At 25.2% G+C, this 24,405-nt stretch overlaps 1 protein-coding gene across 5 annotated transcripts in view; it reads left to right on the top strand.

Annotated features, from left to right (window-relative positions):
* Window positions 1-1,018: 1,018 nt before the first annotated feature.
* beta-Spec (spectrin beta chain) overlaps window positions 1,019-24,405 on the top strand; it is a 95,283-nt gene continuing 71,896 nt past the window's right edge. For 2 of the 5 annotated variants that reach the window (XM_067262229.1, XM_067262225.1), the window contains exon 1: window positions 1,269-1,424. The gene's annotated coding sequence lies outside the window, so the exon portion shown is untranslated. Of the gene's footprint in view, window positions 1,169-1,268; window positions 1,425-1,447; window positions 1,586-24,405 lie in introns of those variants that run through there. The other 3 variants (XM_067262226.1, XM_067262228.1, XM_067262227.1) reach the window with 3 other exon arrangements.

Raw genomic sequence — 24,405 nt, 5'->3', positions numbered from 1 at the left:
AAATTTATTAACATTTTGACATTCGTAACATGAATTATTTGATAATAAATCATTTATTTATTAATTGAATTAGTCGCTATTGTGGCATCTCCACAGACTAAACAAAAGCTGAAAAGGAACGTTTTCAGATGCAAAATAACAATTTATCTTAACGGACGTTCAAAAGAACAAAAGGGAGAGTAAAAAAAAATCAAATAATTGTAATAAATGATTTTTTTTTAAAGAATAGTTCCCTCTGAAGGGCCTTACAGGGGTAAAAGTCGCCCCTGATCATGCTTTTTTCCTATACAAAATATCAGATAAGAGAACGAAGGCGGTCTTAATAATGCCCACTTTGTGGGTCTAACTAAACCGGAAGCTATTAATTGTCATCGTTAGTAATAAATTTAATTGGTGTAATTTTCGAAAAACGTCACAATATTTGTTCATTATATGTAGTAGCGTGTTATTCGACATACGAAAACAAAAAACACGCCCTCTAAAAAAACTCCTTTTAATACTCAAATTCGAAAAGATTCAGTATAATTATTTTTACGATCTGGTCGTATAGGATATAAATCGCAGAAATTAACCTAATTTTAACGTTTTTATATTAATATAAATCTATGTAATGATTTATGTTCATAAATATAATTCGGGATATGACGTAACTAAACAAAAATTCAAAAATAAATAAATAAGCAAGAAGCCGAGTACATATTTATCACACTAGAGGCGCTTTACAAGATTTTTGTGTTTTTTCGATTTATAAAATTTATAAAAATTTAATAAATTTATATAAAACGATTTAAGAATCAAAATAAACTTTTATTTTTACTGTATTAATAATAATTAGAAATAATAAATAGTTAAGTTGTTCGGACGCTTATATAATATAAATTTTTATAACTTGGCGTACAATTAATTATAACGTGTTTGCGCCCTGTTATAGTCAATAAATAAAGAGTTTAGTGTATAGTGGCACTTATATACCACACCCAAAAAATGCCGATAGTGCACGGTCCCGTCATGAAGTAGTGTCGGCGAGGTCGTCGATGTTCTGGTTTACAGTTGACCCACAGCCTCGACTGCAGCAACACTTCGTTACCGAACCGGGAGATGACATCACCTAGTCCACATCAATTAGTACTGTAATAAAATCGATCTTACGCTATTTCTACCGATTCCGGTAAGTTTTAAATAATATTAATTTAAAGTAAATAGTAAAAAGTAAAGGTTAACGTCATATACGTCCACGTCTATTCCCCTTTGCGTCTTTTGTCGGTGTTGGGTGGGGCAACGTTCTTCATCCGCAGTGTGTTATTCGGCTGCAGAAGAGAATTGTTCGTTTTTAATGAAGTCGAGAGTAGGCGTGGAGAAGGAAAAGGGTGTGTTGTTAGTTGTAAACTGTTTCCTGGATCATCATCCGTTGAAGTTCGATTAAAGTAAGTAAAATAAATCCAATCTATCGAACATATAGTAACATGGCCGACGGGGGAGAAGTAAACAAGAAGGGTTCCCCTCTTTTTTTCTTACACTAGCGATCGTCTGGTTCGGTTACTAACACCGGGTGGGGTTAGATCACCATTAAGTCGATTTATATCAGGTAAATAGTGTGTTAAAGTATATATGTATGCATCTTTCTAGCTACGAAAACACGTTCGATCCTTTACATTCGGCGTACTTCGGTGTATATTTGTTATTGGAGATGCCTCACCCCAGCTATAATAGCCATTCGGTCGTCATCGATTTGCTTTACTTGCTTATTCTTCCCCGTCTGTTGAATAGTTCATTGTATGTGTTTATAAATTATTTAATCCAAGCGTAATTTTAACAAATTAAAATCATTTAAACATTATCTTTATTGTTCCGAGCATCCCAACCTTACGAATCTAGGCTACTGCGGTACGTGGAATGTTATGTATTCCAATAGCGTAAAAACTTGGTTAAAATCAATCTTACATCAACTTGGGTTCGGTTTCCTTGTGATTAATATATATATAAGATTTTTTTATAGTTTAGTTGATTGTGCAATTATATGATTCATCAGGTTGTTTAAAGCAATGCTTACATTATGTCTATACATTAAATTTAGCTCTGTTCTTTTTTAGAAAATATTCCAGAAAAATCTGTTTAAGATTTCTATAAATTAATTTTTTTTAAAATTTATATATGATTATAGTTTTCAATGTATATGTTTTCTTGTTTGAATTATAGTATAAAATTGGTTTCAAGGTTTAAGTTGTTAAAATGGTTTAAATTCTAATTTGTTATTTTTTCTTAATAAATTACACTTCACGTAAATATAAAATGACACGAATTCCATAAAAGCGTATTGCATTTTATAAATTGTATAATACTTATATTTTTGTATGTATATAGTATAATGTGTTAATAATGTTCTTTTGATTAGACAATGTCTGTAATAAATGCCATCTGCTAGAAGAATGATAGATTTGACCTCTATTTTTCATGCATTCTTTTTATGAATTTTTATTAAGCAAAAGTTTATATCTTTTGTTAATTTTTATATGTATATATATATACATAAAACTGCATTGCTTGAGAAATTTCAAGGATGGAGAAAGGAACTTCTATTAAAGTTCCTCATCCTTTACTTGAATTAAACATTGCCCCAATTAGCAAACCGCTAGAAAGATAATTATCACTATTACTCAATGATTAAGTAATGCCTTTTGGAAGTATATCTTGAAGACAAAGTTCTATTTGATGATAGATGTTACTTTTTTAAGTTTATTTTTATTTTATTTTTTAATGCTTGATTTATTATTTTAAGAATTTTGTTTTGGATTTGTTTATATATAAAAATTCTGCATTTTTTTTTTCAATAACATATTTACACATCCTATTTATTATATATGTTAATGTAAAAAACAAACATTGTACAAGTATGTATATAAATGTTATAACAATATATGTAAATGTAATGAATATTTACATACTATTAAGTTTCCAAGAAAAAATCTAAAATTATTGTTACAAAATTCAGCAATTAAATACATTTTTAAATTTAAAAATCTGTGGTTTATAGCGGGAATTAATTATTTTGCTTATGTGATTGATTTTTCTTTCACAATACACATATAACCATTAATGATCTTCCTTTTCACTAATAAAAAAAAATGAATGATCAGATTGGAGACAATTTGCAGCATTAATAACTTCTGTTTAACAAATAACTGGACATTCTGAATTAAATTTAATATATATTATTTAGAGTATAAAAAGTAAAATTTCATTATTTTAAAATTTAAGTACAGGTAATAATAATAGGTCAATCAATTTAATTTAATAAATTATATTTTACCAATAAAGTTTAAAAACACAAAAAATTTGTCTATTAAAGGTTTTTTTAATGATTCTCTGTATTGCATATAATTTGTGCTATTTTGAGCTTTCTGAAATTTTGATTTTTTTGTGTCTGAACTAAAATATTCGATAGATCGTTAAAAGACATTTAAAACAGTACATTTTATCAAGTCATTGAATAGAAATATTTTTATAAAATATTTTTTATTATATGAATAAACAATAATATATTGTATGATATATGTTTAATAAATTGTTGGTATATGATAATAAACTGAAAGAAAATTTTTATCAATGAAAATTTATATGTAGCTTAATAAAAAAAAAAATACAAAGGTAACATAACCTGATATATGTAAATCTGAGAGTCTGAGTATAACTGAAATGCTGCACTTTAGATTCTAATTTAAATATCATTATATTCTTATTCAGATATTAAAGTGTTTTTAATTAACCTAGTTATAGTATTGTGAAAATTTATTTAGGTTGAAATAATTTATTCAAAAACAAATAATTAATAAATAGGATATAAATTCTACATAAAAGTTAATAAATTTAAAATAATTCAGTTAATAATAATTAGATTTTTAATATTTTGTAAATAATAATAATTTCTGGTATTAAATTTAGACTTAATAAATTTGTTATTATATAACACCTATTAAATTAAATAAAGTGAAGAAGAATCAAGTCATTTGGAGTATGTTAGATAAGTACCAATTCTATATGATAAATTTCTCATCATTTTGAATAACAACTTTTAAATAATAGATACATGATAAAGGAATTACTGATACTTATGATATAGTTAAAAAAATTAATTTGCATTTAATTTATAGAAGAAAAAGGAGGAAGATGTGTAACATTAGTTGATTAGTAAACCAGTATTCCTGCCTGCTGGCTAATTTAATGTTGGGGGTATTTCCTGTAAGTAACAATTACTGTATGTAGGTAACTCTGTTTACTGACATGTTATCCAGGCATTGAAAAACAAATATTTTAGCTGATATAATAATAAATATTGTACTTTGGTCAATGTAATTAATTATATTTTTGAAATATTATAAGTTTACATATTGTTAGATGATCCATTTATTTTATTTTAACAGCTTTTATTAAAAATATTAGATTGATTTTTTTTGAAAACGATGTTAAAAGGTAAAGTACATTAAATAAGAGCATTCAGAATGAAGTGGTGCTTAAAGAAATATTTTAGCTACTTGATAACATTATAAATATTGATTTTGTGAAGTATGCAAATAAAATGTACGTGAATAGAAACAATTTCATTCTGATATTTTAATTGTAAAATTTATTAAAAATAAATATCTATAACTTTTAATAAGTTAATAAATTGTTGGTATACAATAACAAATTAAATGAAAAATATATATCAATGAAAATTCACATATTTACATATTAATAACTCATCAATTCCTAGGACATAAAACAAACAAAACACAAAAGTTAAACCTTCATCAAGGAATCAGCTTAATTTAATCTCCAAAACATTTTCAGGAAGAATTTTGTTCCATTATCAGCAGTATACTACAATACATCTTTTTGAACATTTTTTTTTAGTACAAGATACAGCCAATGTTCCTTTCCATATTTTTTCCATCACATTCAAATTCATCAGACACCAACTGTTTATTTTCTCTTCACTAATTTAATTTTCTTGTGTTATTATATGATCTATTTCTCTTAACATTCTTCTCTTCAACTCCAAACTTAGACCTTGCAGTTTTTTATAAAGTTTTTAGATATTGGTATATTTTATATAATTAAATTTTAAAAAATAGATATGTACATTGATTTTGATAATTTTCCAAAATAAATATATCATCGTAATTTATTGGAAAATTTTAAGTAATTTTTTTAATAATTAAAATAGGAAGCTGTTTGATAATTTTTTAAAAAATTATCAAAAAGCTTCCTATTGGATAGTTGCTAATGTATCTTATATATATGCATACACACATCAAAGTAAAAGTAAATTTATCATTTAAAGGCATCCGTTAAGCATCAATGAATCTAAATGTATTGCCCTAGGGAAGTAAATTTTCAAAATAATGGTACTGAGCAAACTATCACTAGAAATGATTATTAGTAGAAGAATATTTGGTGTTTTTACATATAATTGTTGGATATATAAAAAGTAATTAATTTTTGTTTTTAATATAAATAATGATATATAATGCCAATAATAAAACTTTTTTCTCTGCTCAATTGAAAAATAACATATATATTAATATAAAACAGAAGCAATTTTTAGGAAGCAAGAAAAATATTTTTTTTTCTAATTCAAAAACAAATATTTATATAAAATTAATTCTTTATTATTTAATAATTTTTGTAATATATTTTTTAAAATAAAAGTAATTATATTTGTAATTAGAAAAGTTTCAGAATTGTCAAAATAATTTTAAAATATATATTTATTTATGTTTATATATGTTTATTTAAAGAGAGCTAAAAAAAATGCTATTTTGTAGGTAATTACCATAAAATATTTTTAAAATTTTAATTTTTCACATCTTAAAATATTGATTTCAGTTAAGGATAATAACTTTGAATGTTTCAGTTCCTAAAAATGTAACATTGCAAGCTTCCTGAAATAATCTTATAATCTACTTTCTGAATTTTTCTCTTGCATAATTCATAATTAATGAACTTAAGAAAAAATTTGTATAATTATTTACATTCATTTTATTAGGACTTTCTATAATTATTAATAAAAATTTTTTATTCTTACTTATTTTTTTTATAAATATATTTTATTAGATATTTTAGAAATATTTAGTGCAGTCCTTTTACTTGTATTCTTTATGGAATGCTATCTATTTAGGAGTATTCACTTAGTACAGCAAATAGTGAAACATGAATAGAAATAGGAGGACATGAGAATACAAAGCAAACATAATGTTACTGATTGATGGAGTGATAGGGGTTTACTGATTAGCTGCTCAAGATACAAACAAATTTTTTTGACTACATTTAATGTATATTTACATAATAAAATGTAACTTTATATTTCTTAATATATGTAAGACATATACTTTTTTTACAGTTATAATTTTTATATTATATTTAAAATGGATTATTATTTAATCTTCATAATGTTATTAAATACAAAATTAATATATCAATATTTAGTATTTTGATATTTTAACATTTTTGTGTATATATATACATACACACACAAAAATAGAAATTAACAGAAAAATACAGTAGCATTATTATTGTTTCTTTATTTCTTATATATATATATATATATATATAGAAATAAAGAAACAATAATAATGCTACTGTAGTTTTCTGTTAATTTCTATGAAATATCTTTAAAGAAGATACTTCAAAATCTCTAAATCCAGAATAACATTGATTCACTTTCTTATCAATATGCTTTGATACTAGTATCTTCATTCAAACAAAGGTCAAATTGTTATAAATTTATTATAAAAAATTTTTATCAAAATTAAAATACTATTACAATATTAATTTAAATTTTAAGTTATTAATAATGAGCTTAAACTATTATGCTAAGAAAATCAATTAGAATAAATATTGTTTAAGTACAAATAAGAAGATATAAAAATTTAGCTATGGTGTTCAAATAATGCATTTAAAAATTTTTCAAAATTGGTTGAATTAAAAATATTAATGATAAATTTTCACCTGGGATTTTAATTTTTAAGTAAGTAAAATATTTTTGGATTTAATGCTACATCAAAGGTATTTATAATCAAAAGCATCTAAAGAATAGTTTGTGTTCATTCATTTTACATAGTTATTTAAGAATATTTTTTTTGGTTGTCATCCTAAAAATGTATTATGAAAACTATTTGAGAAATTAAAAAATTTTTTGTTTAAAATTATTTGTATTCTTATTCAAATATCTATTTATATAATTTATTTAAAAATTTATATTCTCTTAATAAATATATGAAAGAAAGAATTTTAATATATCACTATGATAAATGTATTAATATTACCAAAATAAGCCATTTATTATCAAAAATATTGTGTGTGTAACATGTTAAAATAGAAAAATAAATCATATCAAGTGGACAGAGTTGAAGACAACATATAACTTCTATAATAGGTAAAATCTACACTAGATAACTTTAATAATGTAGCCATGTTGAAAGAATGTGCTATCAAAGGCTCATCAGTCTAAAATTCCTTGCAAGATTGGATAAAAGAATGAGGGAAAGACCCAAAATTAAATGGATATAAACAGTAAAAAGTAATTCTGGCATTCAAAATTATGCAAATCACTAAATAAATCAGAGAGAGAGAGATTTACTAAAACTATAAATCCAGAAGACTCAAGATGATATAAGAGACTACAATTGATTTGATGCCAAAATATATTTAATTTTCTTAAAATTACTATATTTATAATTTCTTGTTTATGCTTGCTGAAAGAACATTTTTCTATTTATTATTATATGTATTTGGATGAGTGATTTTATTGGTCCATATTTATATTTACATTAAAGGAAAAATTTAATTTTAACCAAGTTAGATCAGTTAAGATAAAGATAAAAGAATTCAGAAGGAAAATTTGCAATAAAGTAATCATTAAATATTAATTTTAAAAAATTTTATATTATAATAATTTTGGTGACACTTTTATTTTTTAATGCTTAAATGCATTCATTTTTTAAATAAAAACTGTGTAATTGTTATATAAAGGCTGAATAATTTAAAAAAGAAAAAAAAATTTTAAGTAAATGGTTTAAAATTTTTTCCTTTATTAAACATTTTAAACTATTTTAAACATTTTTAAAAGTAATTTTCTATATAGGAATTACATATTGTATTATTTTTAAATTTATAATGTAGTAGAAGTAGAGTGATTGACTGAAATGTCAGTTTATGGACATAGAATTGCTTTAAAAATCTCTTCTAAATGACTGATATTTTTTTTTAGTCATTTAGTGTATTTTATAAATTCTTTTTTTGGAAAGGAAAAATAAAAAGTTATAAAAATTCTTTCATTGTTCCTTATCACCGTTATTTTAAGAAAGAATATTATACTTTGTCATGTGGTCTGGGGCTATGAACTTTTTTTTGATACACTCGTAACATTAAAGATTATCAGTTTTCTTTCCAGTATAAAATTTTTATGAATAAATAAATTAAATGTAGGAAAGGAATAGTTTGAATCTTTAGTTGGCATTATATGTTAAAATTTGAATGGGTTTGAACAAAATTTGTAATATGTTTTATTATGTAATACATTTATTATGTAAATTGTTTAATTTAATTTAATTTATAGAAAAATAATTCTAGATTTTTTTTTATTGAAATTATTATTAATTAAATTTTCAGTAGATGGTATAACTATCACAATACATAGAATTTATTAACAATTTATAATCTCAGAATATATCAAATTTTTTTATTAGCTGTATTAATAATTGATATGCTATCAGCTATAGAAGAGATGAACTTAAAACCTGGTCAGTTACTTCCAAAGAAGAAAAAACAGAGCTTCATTATGATATAAATTTAAGTTAAATGGTAATTTTGTAAAAGTGATTACAAATCAAAGTTTTCAATTACTTGTTCTAGGAATATTGAAATTAATGAAAAATGATTTGCATTTAGTAAAACTATCAGGAAAATTTAAAATCATTAATTACAGGCTTTATAAACTTTTTTGTAAAGCAAACTGATCTTCTAAAGGAAATATCTAATGGAAGAATCCCAAAAAAACAGGCAAATCATAATATAATACAATGGAATAAAATGCATAGCAATATCAATCCTACTTTCTGAAAAAATCTGAACACATCTTGTATTGTAAATCTCTTAGTTTTGATATGGAAAATAATAAAATAGTAATAGAAATGATACAAAATAAATGAATAGAGAGAGAACACAGAAAACCAATTCCAAATATTTAAAAAATGATGATGATGATTAAGTTTTTTTGCAATATGTAGTAATGCAATTATGGTTTCTGTAAAAAAAAATAAGATATAGCTGATTTTGTTTGCTGTTAACCTGTCAAAAGAAGCAGGCTTGTTTTGACTATTTTTAAGAAACTCTTAATTGAGTCACAGGATTTCAATTAGCTAACTAAGGTTCTTGCTTTAGAAAGTAATCGACTGACTATTCTGTCATGATTTACATAAGCAAGCTATATTTAGAAAAGTCTCTTGTATGAATATTATCATACTAACCTGAAATAGGAAATTTTGAGGCTATATTTCTTGTTATTGATAGAAAAGGAAATGCTACTTGTAAAGTGGAATTTTCTTAAAAGAGAGAAGTTAATAATGAAGTATACTGTAAACAATTAAAAGTATAATAAAAAAAATTTTTTTAAACTAATAGAGTTAATAAGAAATAACTAGCTTTCCATTTGGATTTAAACATGCTCTATTTTTAGTTATTCTATTTTCAGCAATTTTGTTATTCCTGACAGAGTTATGTTGAGTATAACAAAAGTACTTAAAATTTTTGTGGTTAGTTAACTTGATATAAGGAAAGTTAACCAACCATAAAAATTTTTTAATAAATGTAATAAATAGTCTTCTGTTGTATTTGCATCAAATATCTTTTGTTACTACTACAAGCCTGCACCTAAATTTCATTTTCAGTGATTGTGCAAGAATTTTTGTTTATGGTAAATAATAATAGCATTATGTACCAGTAAATGGATATGAATATAATATTCAATAATATTGAAATAAATCAAAAATTAACTTGGCAAGTAGATTCAAAGCTAATATTAGAAAATAATTTTTACTCAAATTGCAACAGATAATTAAGTATAGTAAATAAGCTTTAGCTTTAACAGAAACTGTCTATATAATGAAAAAAAAACTATAATTTTTATCTATAGATAAACTTGAAACTATTTAATATAAACATAGGTTGTTAAAAGCAAAAAAGTCTGCTTTGCAAACAGATACACAACTTTTCTTAAGTGTATGTCAATACCAAAAAATGTTTTCAAGGATATTTGAATTTTAAAAGTACAGTATAAAATATTTGATGTTACACTTCTTTCTTCATATACAAAGTTTAACATAATTATTATTTATTTATGTATTTTTGTTAAATTTTGTTATATTCTCAGAGTAATTGATGGTGGTGATGTTTTTCATCTTAAATATTGACTTCTATTTAAAAAAGTACAGTCTTGTTTGTTTATTTTTAAGAAATTATCTTTACAGTAATTGATTGCTATACCTTTATATTTTAAGTTGTCTTTAAAACTACATATTTTTGAAACAATTCTGTTGCTTTAAAATATGTTAAAGGATCATCACATGCTATATTATTACTTTGTGGATGTAAATACTGTATTTACTTGCATATAAGATGACCTTGCATATAGGACGAAGTGTGACTTTAAAGATCAAAATAAAGAAAATTAGATTTACAGTAGAGCATCGATTATTCGATTATTCAATTGGGTACTGGGGTTGGTCGGATAACTGAAAAAATGGATAACCGAAAAGTATGAAAAAATACATTAGTATAGTATATTAGTATATCCCATGTAATTAGTATATTAGTATATTGCTATTAACCTACTTTGCGTTGAATTTTCAGCAATGTTAAGCCCAACAAAATTTTTTTAAATAATAATTGTCACTATTGTATCGTTAAAAAATTATTTCTTTATTTTGCACAAAATAAATACAGTACTGTACTGTATACTGAAAAATATAAAACAAAGATATATATTCGGGTTACATATTTTACATAAAGTAGGCCTATACATTAGAAAAAGAAGTCCAAAATTTTTTTTTGCTTCACAGCTGACATTCATTTTTTTGCCACTAAATCTCCTACACGTTTTAAAAACAGCAATTGGATAGCGTCTTTAAATACTGGCTTCCCTTTCATGGTCGAGCCAGTGTTGCCAGCTAAAACACAAAAATTTAACAAAAATAATATTAAAGTAGCCAAGACATAGCCAAATATTGTAGCGCCACATCACTAGCGGACATTTGAATTTGCCGACAAGAATGCGGTCGGTTACGGGAGTTGATCGGGAGTCGGATAATTGATGCTCTATTGTATTAATATAATTCTAATTTTATTTCATTTAATCACAAGTAAAATATCAAATGAACATAAATGCACACATTGTCTTGCAAAAATTACTGGCATTTTAAACTTTAAGGAAAAATCCTGTAAACTCAACAACATAATTTGTTCATGTAAAGCTGGACAATCAAGAACCTTCTTTTGCCAATTCTTAACAGTCGAATCCACTCTCTTATCAATTACACATATGAGTTTCTCTGAATTCTGATTTCCAAATAATCGTCTATTTTCACATGGGAAAATGGATTAAAACTTATATCAGGCTCCTGTGTGATTTTGGAATTTCAATCTGGAGCTTTGCTTTTCCTATTGCTATTCATCTTTACTCCTGACAATATACAAGAGTGATTCAAGCAACCCAGATAAAACACTTATGTTTTTAAAATACAAGAGGGTAAGCATCTGGTAAAAAATGCAAAACACAGTAGACTCCCCTATAACACAGGTTCGTATAACATGGATTCATATAACACTGCGAAAAAATTGCGATTGTGTTCGTATAACACGCTAAAAAAGACTCGTATAACATCGGTAAAACATCATCGCTGACTCGTGTTGCAACAGGATTGGTTGAATCTGGGAAATAGCGGATATTGTACAACCATTGGTTTAAACGAGCAGCGAGACCTACTAAAAACCATTTATTATTTAATGGCCATAAAAATTATATTTTTATTAATGATGTTTTCAAACTTCAGTGAATTTTTCGCAGAAAAATAACTTATCAGGAAAACATGTGCCTGCCGTTCGATGAGCCACTCCATGACGAAAACAAGCTTTAAGCAATGGCGTCATTGAACGGTGCACACTCGGTAAGTAATCCTACAATTTTTTGTTTATAGCATAGTTTATATGGATTATTTCCAAAAAATTATACATGATTTGGAAATGTTGAGTCAAATTAATCTAGAATCGATTAATTTTATGGAAGAAAACCTTTCAAACATCCATAGCCCCTAACTGCACACATGCTGGGCTGTGATTGGCTCATGTATTTAAGTGACTCGTACAACATGGAATTCATATAACATGGTAGATACGTTCCATGTTATATGAAAGGGGGGGTCTACTGTACATAGTTCACAAAAGTTATTTGCAAAAACACAAAGAATCTTTTGCTCATGTGTGTAGGATGACCTAGGAATTTGAAGCTGTAATAAATGAATAAAAACCTCATCTTATGTGCAAGTAAATATGTAAATAAATATTTTGATATGACAAAAATGTCTTGTATATTGTACTATTAAATAGCTAACAATTCTTTGAAATTAAAATCATAACTAGTAAAAACTAGTAATTTTTTTCTATTATGTTTTTAGTAAAACAATTATGAATATAAAATGGAAAATTCTGAAAAATATTTTAAACTTTTTAAGTTCATCTTTAGCTTCATTGAATCACTGATGTTATTTGAAGATGTGTAAGACATTCAGGAACATTTGTGTCTTTTAAAATTTAAATTATAATGAAAATGGGATTTTTTTTCAAATATAGAATATTTTGAAAAAATTGTAAAATATATAAGTTCATAACATATTTATGTATTACTACTTCATCAAATATTTGTTTTGTCCAAGAAAAATCATTCAATTATGTAAATTTCTATATGAAATATGAACTGTCTATAGCCTATTTGTGGAGCACTGGTACTGCATGAAGGCATGCGTAGTGTTCTGCAACTGTTACTCAATTAAAAGTTATTTTATAATTTATTCATTTTCTTAACTCATATACTTTTCATGAATATATACCTACAGAGGGGAAAACAGGACATTTGTATTCTTCTGAGAAGAAGTAAAAAATTCCACAAATTATAATTGCAAAACTGATTGAGATACGTAACCCACGAGACACTTTGTTTGTCTTTTTGTATTGATGTAATACCATATTCTACAATATACTTATGAAAAAACCTCAAAAAAATTATTTAATAATTAATTAAAAATTTATTGATGTAATTACTTCTTTTCAAACCTTGCCCCCCTAAAAAATTTCTGCAGACAATCATAATACCTACCTGTCTCTCTCTATCTATCTATCTATCTATCTATCTAACTGTGAATATATAGAATTTTTTTACCAAGCAACTATCAGTACAATGCCCAAGCTATTGATGCTTCTTATTCTATCTGCCAGTACAGCATATTGGCATGTTTTGGCTGAAAAATAGCCCTGTAATTATATATATATCTATATGTATACTTACATATACAGTATCAATTTATGCAAAGCACCAATATAAAGTGTTCTGCCATTCTCAAAAGGTTAAAGAAAACACTTGCACTAAAAAAAAAGTGTTGCAATTACTGTGACTGTATTACATCATAATAATTCTTATAAAATTTGATTACAAATTTCAAACATTTGTATCATTCTTATTAACTGCATTAATTTTAAAATAATTTTTATATATTTTATATAAAATTAAAAAATGTATTGTGAATGAATTAGATAAATCTGTTTCAAATGAATAATTTGTTTTTGGTATTGTAGTCTCATACATGAAAATAATATAGAATATATAGAAACACAAGACAGTATCTTATATTTTTATTAGTTTTCTTTTTATGTTTTATCTTTAATATCTAAGTTAATCTAACCCTTCATAATTGAGACTAAATGAAATAAGAATGTGGATAAATAATCAAAGATTAATCAGTCATCATTATTTTGTTTCTAGTTACTATGATGTATTAATTTTCAAGTAATTACTATTATTAATTAATTAATCTTTTTTCTAATACAAATTTTAAAAAAGCTTTTTGTATTTTTTATAAAAAATAATGAATTTTATTGAAAAATGTATACCTGTATGTTATATCTAATCAGTTAAAAACACCAAACTTTTTTGGAGGAATTTGGAATGTATGTTATACATTTAATATATTTGAGTTAATAGTTTAAGAAGCAATTGCAAGATCAATGAAGAAATGAGGAAAGATCAGTTGTATCCATCATGCAATTATATTATATCTAATAAGCGTATTTTAACTATTTCTTTAGATTTCTTTTAATTGTTTGTTTACAGCATCTTAATGATTCTCCTTCTAACCTGTGCATTACTGGACAAGATTTTAACCTAAACATTTTTTCTATTTTTAACCATTATTAATATTTTAAAAACATTAGATATTTGAAAGTCAAAACATAAAAAATAACTTTATCCACTTTTCCAGCAAATATTTTAATCAATTATTAAAATTATTACCACATAAGAGCATTAGAAATACTAGATATAAGAAGTGACAAGAGAAGGAGATTGCATCAATTATAAAGATGGAAAATCGTTGTCTGTGGTTTGGCAGTCTTGTTACAATAACCCATGGAGGATGATTAAACATGATAGCCATATATGATATTATAGACTCTTGTAGAAAATTAATATGATGTTGTATGAGAGATATCTGTAATTTATATGTTGACATTAAATATAAATTTGAACAATTTCAAAAATGTGATTATAAGTATATTAAACATCCTGAAGCTCGATAATATATAGCTACATAGCCAAACGATTGCCTTAAATACTCTGGCAATGAATCTGCTGTTTTCAATAATTCTTCCAGATGATTTTAAATTATTTAATAAATTATTTAAATTATAATCATTAATTTAGATAAGAGATGGCATTTAACATCTACCTATAGTAGCAAATTACTTAGTATTAATTATTAAAAATATTGGATTTATAGCCTGAGGAGATTGTTTGGCTATGTATCTAAGTATGTGGTAATTTGGTTACATGGCAAAATGAATATTGATGACCTTAAAAGAATAAATACATATGTTAAAATTTAAATATAGAACCAACAAGACTTTTGAATTTTAATAGAATATTACAAATCACTAGCAATGAAGAACAACTTTTGAGATAAATATTTGCTTTATCATCTTTTAACTACCGTAAGTCAGCTTTTTAACATTCAGCCATTACAATGTCTTTCCACTTTTTATTATTGTTTCAATAAATGCAAATTTATATGAATGATATAATTCTGTACTGTACTACAAAAATTTTTTCACATAAATTGTTTTAATTTAATATTATATGAGTAAGACCCTGCTTAACGTTGGGGATGCATTCCTAGACAACAAAGCGCTAAGTGAAACAGCGTTAAACGAGACCATTTTAACATAGAGTAAATAGGGATGGAGGAACACGCGACCAAAGAATAAGCAATTTTACTACAATTTTAAGTTATTTTTATATAAATTTTTGAATAATATAATATGTTAAATAACACATAAACATATGCACACAGAAATGTAAAGTTAATTTATTGTGACAAAGATCCTGGATCTTCTGAAATTCTTGTTTTTTGTGATGAAGTCGTGTAGTTTCATTGGTTGCTTTCTTTTTTTTTTCCTTAAGCAAATGTCGTAGCAGAAGATCGCATCCAAAAATGCCTTGTTTTGCTTTGGCACTCCTATCAAAATCTGGATCATTCGCTACAATTTGATCAACGATTTCGGTTATCGTTACCGACCTTTTACTAAGGAAAACTGTAGAGAAATTTTTTGGGTTCTTTGTCTTCAGAATCTCTATTTTCCAGTTCTACACGAATTCCTTGTTCTGCCAGTTCTTGAAGTCGTCGTTGGTAAGGCTCTTACCAGAAACCTGCAGTACCTCCTCAATATCCTGATCGTCTACATCTCCTGTATCGATTAAGTTGACAATTTTGTCAACCTAACGATACAGCGACAGGTCTTCTCAATGAGAATTCTTGGATACCTCCAGCCATAACTTCTTCCATATTTCGTTCATGCATTTCTCAGTTAATTCTTGCCAAGCGAAACCGATATTTCCTGTGGCATCCATAATGTTATATTTTTTTCAAAATTGCATAAAACAAACATATATTTAAGGGAAATACAGCACTGTGACGAATTGCCACCTTTTGCTGATTGGTTCATGTTTGGGAATAATTGTATTATATATGAATCATTGAAATACCGCGTTATTTTGAATCAGCGTAAATTTTGAGTGTTTTTTAGGCGTCAAACAGACCGCGTTATATTGAATCAGCGTTAAGCGGGATCGTACTGTATTTTATTAATTTCAATTTTAATTTCTATTCAGAATTTATATACTTTTTAATATTAAAGATTATTTACATGGACAATAATTTTACTGTTAAACTCCAGAAATTGTATTTTTAAATACAGTACTTCCATTTTTTCCATTCCATTTTGCTATATATTAAAAGGACTAGCTAGACAAGGCTGTTAGATTTCTAGAAATTGGAAATGAGAAAAATGTATATTATAATGTATTCATTAGATTTAAGAATTTATATTCAATCAAGATTAACTGAATGAAATAAATATTTGATAAAAGATGTAATGAATAGTTAATTTTTACTCTGTTCGGCTGCAAACCAATTAGTTGATTGAATATTATTTTAATATTTAACTTTCATAGCTTCTAGAATACTTGTTTTTATTTATATGAACATAAAAATTTTTAGTAATTAGTCTAAGTTTTTGATCTAATTTTTGAAAACTTTTTCAAAAAACAAAACAAAAAAAAAATTAAAATATTAATAATGCTATGCATAAACAAATGATTAGAATGCAATTTTATTGTAGAATTCAATATATATATATATATATATATAAGAAGAAATCAAGGGAAGTTCTCATAGTTGCAACTTTTGCAAAACATTTTTGCAAAAGTAAAGGACAAAGCTATGGTAGAAAGCCACAAATCTCTTGACAGTATTTTAATTTTTTGTGCAATGCTTGGTACTTATATTGATGCAGTAAAGATTACTATACATATAGTAATGAGTGCTCAAGAAAAGAGAATTATTTCAAAAAAACTTTCCTGGTGAAATCCTCTGTTAAATTGTTAATATGTACAAAAAAAAAGCATCATTAAATCTACTGCATGAGAATCAAATTGGTTAACTATTGATTTTGCTATTTTGTCTGTCATTGATATCTCATAAAAAATTGATGGATAATGTATGAAAGGTGAACATATATTCCATTTGTAGCATCCATCTCACTATACAACTGAAAATGAGTTCTGTGAATTTAATTTTAAGATCTTGAATTTCTTTAATTTGGAGTACAAGACTGAAATGAATGTGTGAAATTTACTATTATATTCACTAATCAAAAAGTTCAAGTTATTCTCAATAACTTTTAGTTAAAGGCATAGTTTTCTGAGTATAGAAATATTTCCGATGGATTTTATATTGCATAGTCTTATGGTTTGTTATCTATACCAAGACAAACTGACTCAACTTAAGAGAATCAATTAGCACATACACTTAGAATTAACTAAATTTAAGGGAATAATTGAACATTCATCCACAGAAATACTTTTAAAGAAGATTTTTGTTCTTTTATTGTAAATGCTGTAATTTGGCTTTTTGGTATATTATAACTTTTCATACTCCCTATATCTGGAAATATATATTTTATAAATAATACTTTAGATCATATGTTATCATACAGTTAAATTTACAATGCTGTGCTGTAACTAGGGTTTCTCATTTCCCCGTCCTTCACTTATCCTGGGATTTCAAGAAAATGGTTATCTGTTTCCCAGTATATAATTAATTATTTTCAAGATATAAAATAAATCTTGAAATTGAATGATATAATTATTTTTCATTTTTTAAGTAATTTAATATGTCCTCCAACCTTCAAAATAATAATAATTATGCTGTGTAAAATATGTATTAAAAATTACCTTTGAATTACGTAGAAATTTTCACAAATAGAAAAGATTTATTAAAGTTTGCTGGAAACTGCTTACAACAATAACAACAACAAAAAAAAAAGCCTTTGAATTGAGTTGAAAATTAAAGAAAAATGAACAAGTTTATAAAAAGAAATTTTATAAATATGTGGGTGCCACAGTTTGACCACCATTGATATAGTCTTGGAATGATTTACAAATTTAACATTGAAAATTGAATTCTTGAACTTTGAGTTCTATGTATGTACAGTACATGAAGAGTTATTTGGTCCCAACTATTCATGAACATAGGGTATCAGTGTACTTGATTGTGGCTCTGGAAGTGATCTTTTCACAGATTCATCAAACAATACCTCCTTCATGAAGCAAATATATTGGTCTTTACAGCCCATCAAAGATTTGTCAACAAGCTATATAATGTGAGAAGATAGATAAATTTCAAGGTTTAAAATTCACAATCTTGTTAAGAGTGAATTCCAATAAAAATTGGACAAATATAATAGATCAGTAAGATTTATCATTATCATTCTAATGGTAGCACTTTTTCTTGAAATGTACATGCAGAGCAACATTTTGGAAATAAGAAATTTTAATGCAGAGAAAACAGCAACCATGCTGTTGTCATGAAGCCTACAGTTGTGTTTGTTGCTTAGCAACAACTGAGAGTAAACATTTCCCTATTCATTTGAAGAATTTTTATAGTTAAGGGAATTTCTTTTTATACAAATAATGAAATAAGTTAGTGTTTATTAAATTATAATAATAAATAAGCAAAGTAATGCTGCTAAATTTTTTGGTATTTCTTATTGGAAAATAAATAAAAATTAGCATCATTTCAATGCAACTATCAAAGTGTTGTTGTTATGAATAGGAAGTATTTAACAATAATTAAAATCTTTGTCAATGTGAGGTAATTAATTATATTATATAAGAATGTTTTGATGTACAGTATATTAGTGTGGCCGTCGGCCATGTTATATTTATATTCATTCAGATTTTTATGATGCTGATAAATTTTCTATTTTACTTATTTGCATCATTTAAAAATTGCTGATTATAAAAAAATCATGGTAATTACCAGTAGTTATTATGTAATCCAATTTCACTGTCTGTATAGAAAAGAATTTCTCTAACTATTCAAATCTCAAACTTTATATGAAAATACTCACACATGTCGTCCTTACTGGTCTCAGCAGATAGCTTTACTGTAAAAAACAAATATTTTCAGTCACTTCAGAGATCTTTATCAGATTAATATACTGCTCACATAAATCAAATTTTATTTGAGCAGCTTTTTTTAAAAATGAACATTCTATGCACTGGACAAGCAATGTAAAATTCAATTTATAGGAACTGTATATTAACTTGAAGATGATCTCTGAAAGTGATCAAAAACATTTATTTTTTACAGTAAAGCTATATGCTGGAACCAGTATGGAAGGTGTCTGTGAGTATTTATATATTCTTTCAGCTTCTGAGATGTTCTTTATATGAACATTCTAGCATTGAAGCTTTATTTAAGTAAGAAATAAATCTGAAGATGTCTTAGACAATGGCTTATTTATCATTTCTTTCTTTGTTATCAAAGAAAGTTGCATGCTCATACAACATTTAAAAATGAGGTTATTTGATGTGAAAAGTGCTTTTTCTGGTATTGCAGAATAAGGAACCTGCAAAAGTTTAGGGGGGTTTAATATATATTACCATAAAGTGTGAGCATAATTTAAATCTATTATTAAAGTTTTTCTTTTCACGATTTTAAACAGTCTATATATTTATTACTTCTATCAATCCATTTATCCTCTATCTCAAAGTGGTAGTTAATTCCTATTATTTTCATAATTAAGCAGTAGATCTAACATCAGCAATGTGCATTAAAGTCATTAGAAAAAAATCAATTGGTGAATTTAATCATGCATACAATTATCATGTTTCAAATTACTAATGTTATTTCATGTGTAACAATAAAAGTATTTCTGTAATTAGTTGTCAATATCTTATATTGTCCATGTAAACTAGGACTATACTTTGCTGTTTTATTAATTGTTGATGTAAGTAGTTATTAGACTGTTGATACATGCATGGAATACAAAGTATTGATGCTAATTAGTATTACATTATCAAAAGATGTCTTTACTATTCTTGATTGAATCCATGGTTTATGTTTGAATTAAAAATCAATTCATTTAGTTGTGCCAGATTTATATACTAGTTTCCTGATTATAGATATATCATTTATTATCTTATTTAAAAATTGCAATTTTTTTTTGTTTCTATGTATTTTATTTATTTCAAGTCATTATATGTAGGATTATAACAAATTTATTTATTTATATGCATATTACATTTTGTATAAGTGCCAATTGAAGATTTAAAATATGAATATAATTTATGAAGTTTTTAGCGTTATTTCTGAATAAATATAGCTAATCAGTTGTAAAGTCAAAAACAGATGTTTCTGAAGTACAATATCAGATTCATTTAATAACTGACACAGATGAATTGAAGTTGATCCTGTAATTGGAATATTTTATTATAGGATGCATATGTGCTTCATTATAATTAAATTGTGTTAAATTATTTCAGTTGGCACTTATAATAATAAAGCCTAAGTTCTATATTTTATTTTAAAAAATTTACTAAAAATAAGAATGAATATTTACTGTAGTTGTTATCAAATTCTTATATAGTTATTAATGATTCTTTTTTAATTTCTTACTATTTTTATTTTAGATTTTATTCTTTTTATTGACTTGTAGAATCTACTTAAAATCCTTATTCTTTCAAAACACTTGTTAAATAAATATAATTATATTTTTAACAGTGTGATAATTAACAAATGTGAGATAATTTCATAATTTCAACAAAGGAAAATTCAAACATCAAATGAACAGTTCGATTTTTTTATCAGGCTACTATGGTTAAATAATTACTAAGTAACTTGGCAGGAGGTTAGCAGTTAGACTGCCATCTCTTGTTAAATAACAGTCTACTTGTAAGTGCTAAGTTACTTAGTAATTATTTAGCCTTAATAGCCTGAAAAAGGAATCCAGTTGTTCATTTTATATTTGAAGTAATTATCAGGTTGGTTGTATTTATTATAAAAGAAAATTTTATAATTTTACAAACTAAATTTTTATATGTATTAAAATATGTAAAATAAATTTATTTTATGTAAATAAATAAATATCATCCAGTTTTTTAAAATTGTATGTTAAATATGAAATCAAATCAAATAAAAAATTATAAAATTAAAGCAGAAACTATATTGTTTTAAATCTTTGATAATTTATTTGTCTTTAATAAAAAATTTAGATGATGATTGTTAATTTTAAAAAATATTTATTGTTTAAAAAATAAGATAGAACAGGCATGTTCTATATGTATTAATAAATAGGATGTACTGTACATAAAAGAACTTTATAACTTTACATATAAGAATTTTAACTATGACAAAAGTTCTGGGCATATCTTATTTAAGAGATATTCAAAAAGTTTCATAGATGTTCTTGGTCATGTATATTTGACAGTGGTGTTGACTAGCTGCACATTAACAGAATTCACTGAATAGTCACCCTCAAGAGAAAGCACAGTATTTTGAGTAATTTATTGAAATGAAATTGCATATCATGGTTCAACATAAGTGTAGAACTGTATGTTACAAACCACTACCATCAAGACTTCTATGTCAGCAAATTGGGCATTGCTCATTCACAAATTTTTGAACATGAAATTCTCTAGTCAGTGGATTGGACAGTGATTCTTTACCTTGGCCACTTCGATCATCATACATAATTCCATGTGAATTCTTTAAGCAGGGTTTTGTCAAGGACTGTCTACAACTCTAAAATAGCTGGCATGAAAGTTTTGAAGGTGAGAACTATTTTTGCATTTGCTGATATCAATGCTGATATAATTCATCATATATAGAAAGAACTTGGAATACCACTTAGACATTGTATGGGTATTCAATGAATTTGAACCCATTGTATGGGTGAATGAATGTGATTTCAGTATATCAGAAAAAGAAAACTTTAATGTGTACTTTAACTTATTCAGCCTACTGGTATATCATAATTGTGAATTGTTTAATAAATTTCAATCAGTTGTAAATACCTTTTATGTAACATTGCATATTATGTTTTCAATAAAGAATTCATCCAAATACATTAAAGCAATTGAATGAAGGAAACTTTTTTGTTCATATATTTACTGTTTATTATTAATATTATAATGTAGATTATAGATGATTATAAAGTACAGTGTACAAGTACTTAATAACAGTTAAAACTGTATAGATACTCAACTAATAATTATAAAAATGTAGTAAGTGATTACAACTTTTACTATAATGATGTATCTACAAGATCTTTTATATTACAATATATTAACAGTAAACTGTTTGTAATAGTTTGATGATAACAGCTATATTAAATTCTATATATAATACTACTAATCACAGCATTACTTAAAATAGTTTGTATTGATGCTGAAAATGTTATTTGTCAATTTTTTTATTTTTGGTAATGTCCTAGTAGCTTGTATTTTTATTAAATGCTTTTTATATTTCGTTTGTCGATTTATTTAAAATGTTTATATATAAGTCCTTAACTGTGTTCAATTATATATTTACAGCACTTTGGGACAAATGTCATAATGAAATGCAACTAAATGAAACAATAAATAAACAAACTTTTAAAATCCAGCACAGAATGATAATAAACAGATGTGTGTTAAAACTCTGGGATTTTAAAGGTTTGTTTATTATTTATAAATATTACATATCTCTCTACTATCTATTATGACAGGCTTTAAATGAAATTACCCTTAGATGGATTACTTTCTGTAGGATCCAGACAGCTAATTTTCTTAATTAGCCATTTCAATCAGAAAATTTTATTATGTAATATTTGTTTTCATTCTTGTAATTTTATCTAAGAATGAAGATCAAGTTACTTTGCATTAATGTTAATAACGTGAAATGCACAATAAGAACAACAGGTATATCAAGTTTTGTAAGCCTGTTTATTCTTACTTGATTAGTATCATCAAAAGTTAACTTTTACTTCCTTTCAAATTATATTAGAAGTGATGAGAATAAAGTTCATTGCATTCCCCAGGAATCCAGGAAATCTCAAACAGTGGCACATCGTTTAGTAAACAGATTTGTTGATTGCTAAAACCTGCACATTATTAAATTGAAGTGAAAAAGTTAGTACAGTGAAGAGATTCTAATTTTTAATTACACAAATTAAAAGTTGTAACAATGTAAAAGTTTATCATTATTTTTTAAATTTAAAAATATCCTATTTGCTATATAACCTACTAACTATGTTGTAAGCTAACAAAGCTAATACATAAATATTTGATTTAGAAAACATTTATTATTGAGAAAAAAGATTTCCTTTGTATGTCAATAAATATAGAATAATAATTTAATAAAATTGGATAAATGAATGTGTGTTTGATCTCTCCTGCTAGCTATTTACTCCTTATTGGAAATGGATATGATGATATGTATGTTTTTGTTATTTTTGTTTAGAAATAAATAAAATAAATTTATGATAACTAGCTTCTGAAAAAAATTATTTTTGTGAAATAATATTTCGATGATGTACAGAAATGTTTCCATAACATGTATGTCAGCATAATTTATGTAACAGTTTTAAACTGATGGTTTTACTTTTCAGTTCAGGTTAAAAACAATGCATAAAGGAAAAATTGATATCTCCATTCTTGTTAATGCATTGAATTTGACATCAAATTTTATTTATCAAATTTGAATTCTTTTAACTTAAAACTATTCGAAAGATGTTAGAATATCTACACCGGAGAACAGTACAGTTTCATGTATCTAAAAGCCTTTAAAACTATTCAAATATTATGTTAAAGTTATTAAATATCTTTTGAAGTTGAAATTTCTAATTGGAATTACTTTCACATTGTCTTTTTTTTTCTTTATTTCTTTTTTAAAATAAATGTACTAACTCTTCAAGATTTCTTATATATAAAAAGTTAAAATTTTTTATTTTGATAATAGGAGAGATAACCTATATTTCTAATTTTGCAAAGAGAAAAAAAAAATTGGTTTCTATATTTCATGTTGATCATTATCTGATTTAAAATGTAATTTAGAGCACTGGAATTTGAATTAGTAGCATGACTGGAATAAGAAGCCACTTCTCTTTAATTTTTTTAAAAGCAAACTCTGTAAAGTATTAAATGTCCTTTTTAAAATGAATTATTTCTATGTATAGTTGTAAAATTTTGAGATCTCTCTGAAAAAAGGAAGATCAGAAACATAA

The sequence above is a fragment of the Centruroides vittatus genome, unplaced genomic scaffold (assembly GCF_030686945.1).
Source record: "Centruroides vittatus isolate TY-2023 unplaced genomic scaffold, ASM3068694v2 contig_1422, whole genome shotgun sequence".
In the NCBI taxonomy this organism is placed as follows: domain Eukaryota; kingdom Metazoa; phylum Arthropoda; class Arachnida; order Scorpiones; family Buthidae; genus Centruroides; species Centruroides vittatus.
Note: the sequence above shows the minus strand (reverse complement) of the source record. Positions and strands in the feature narration are given on the sequence as shown.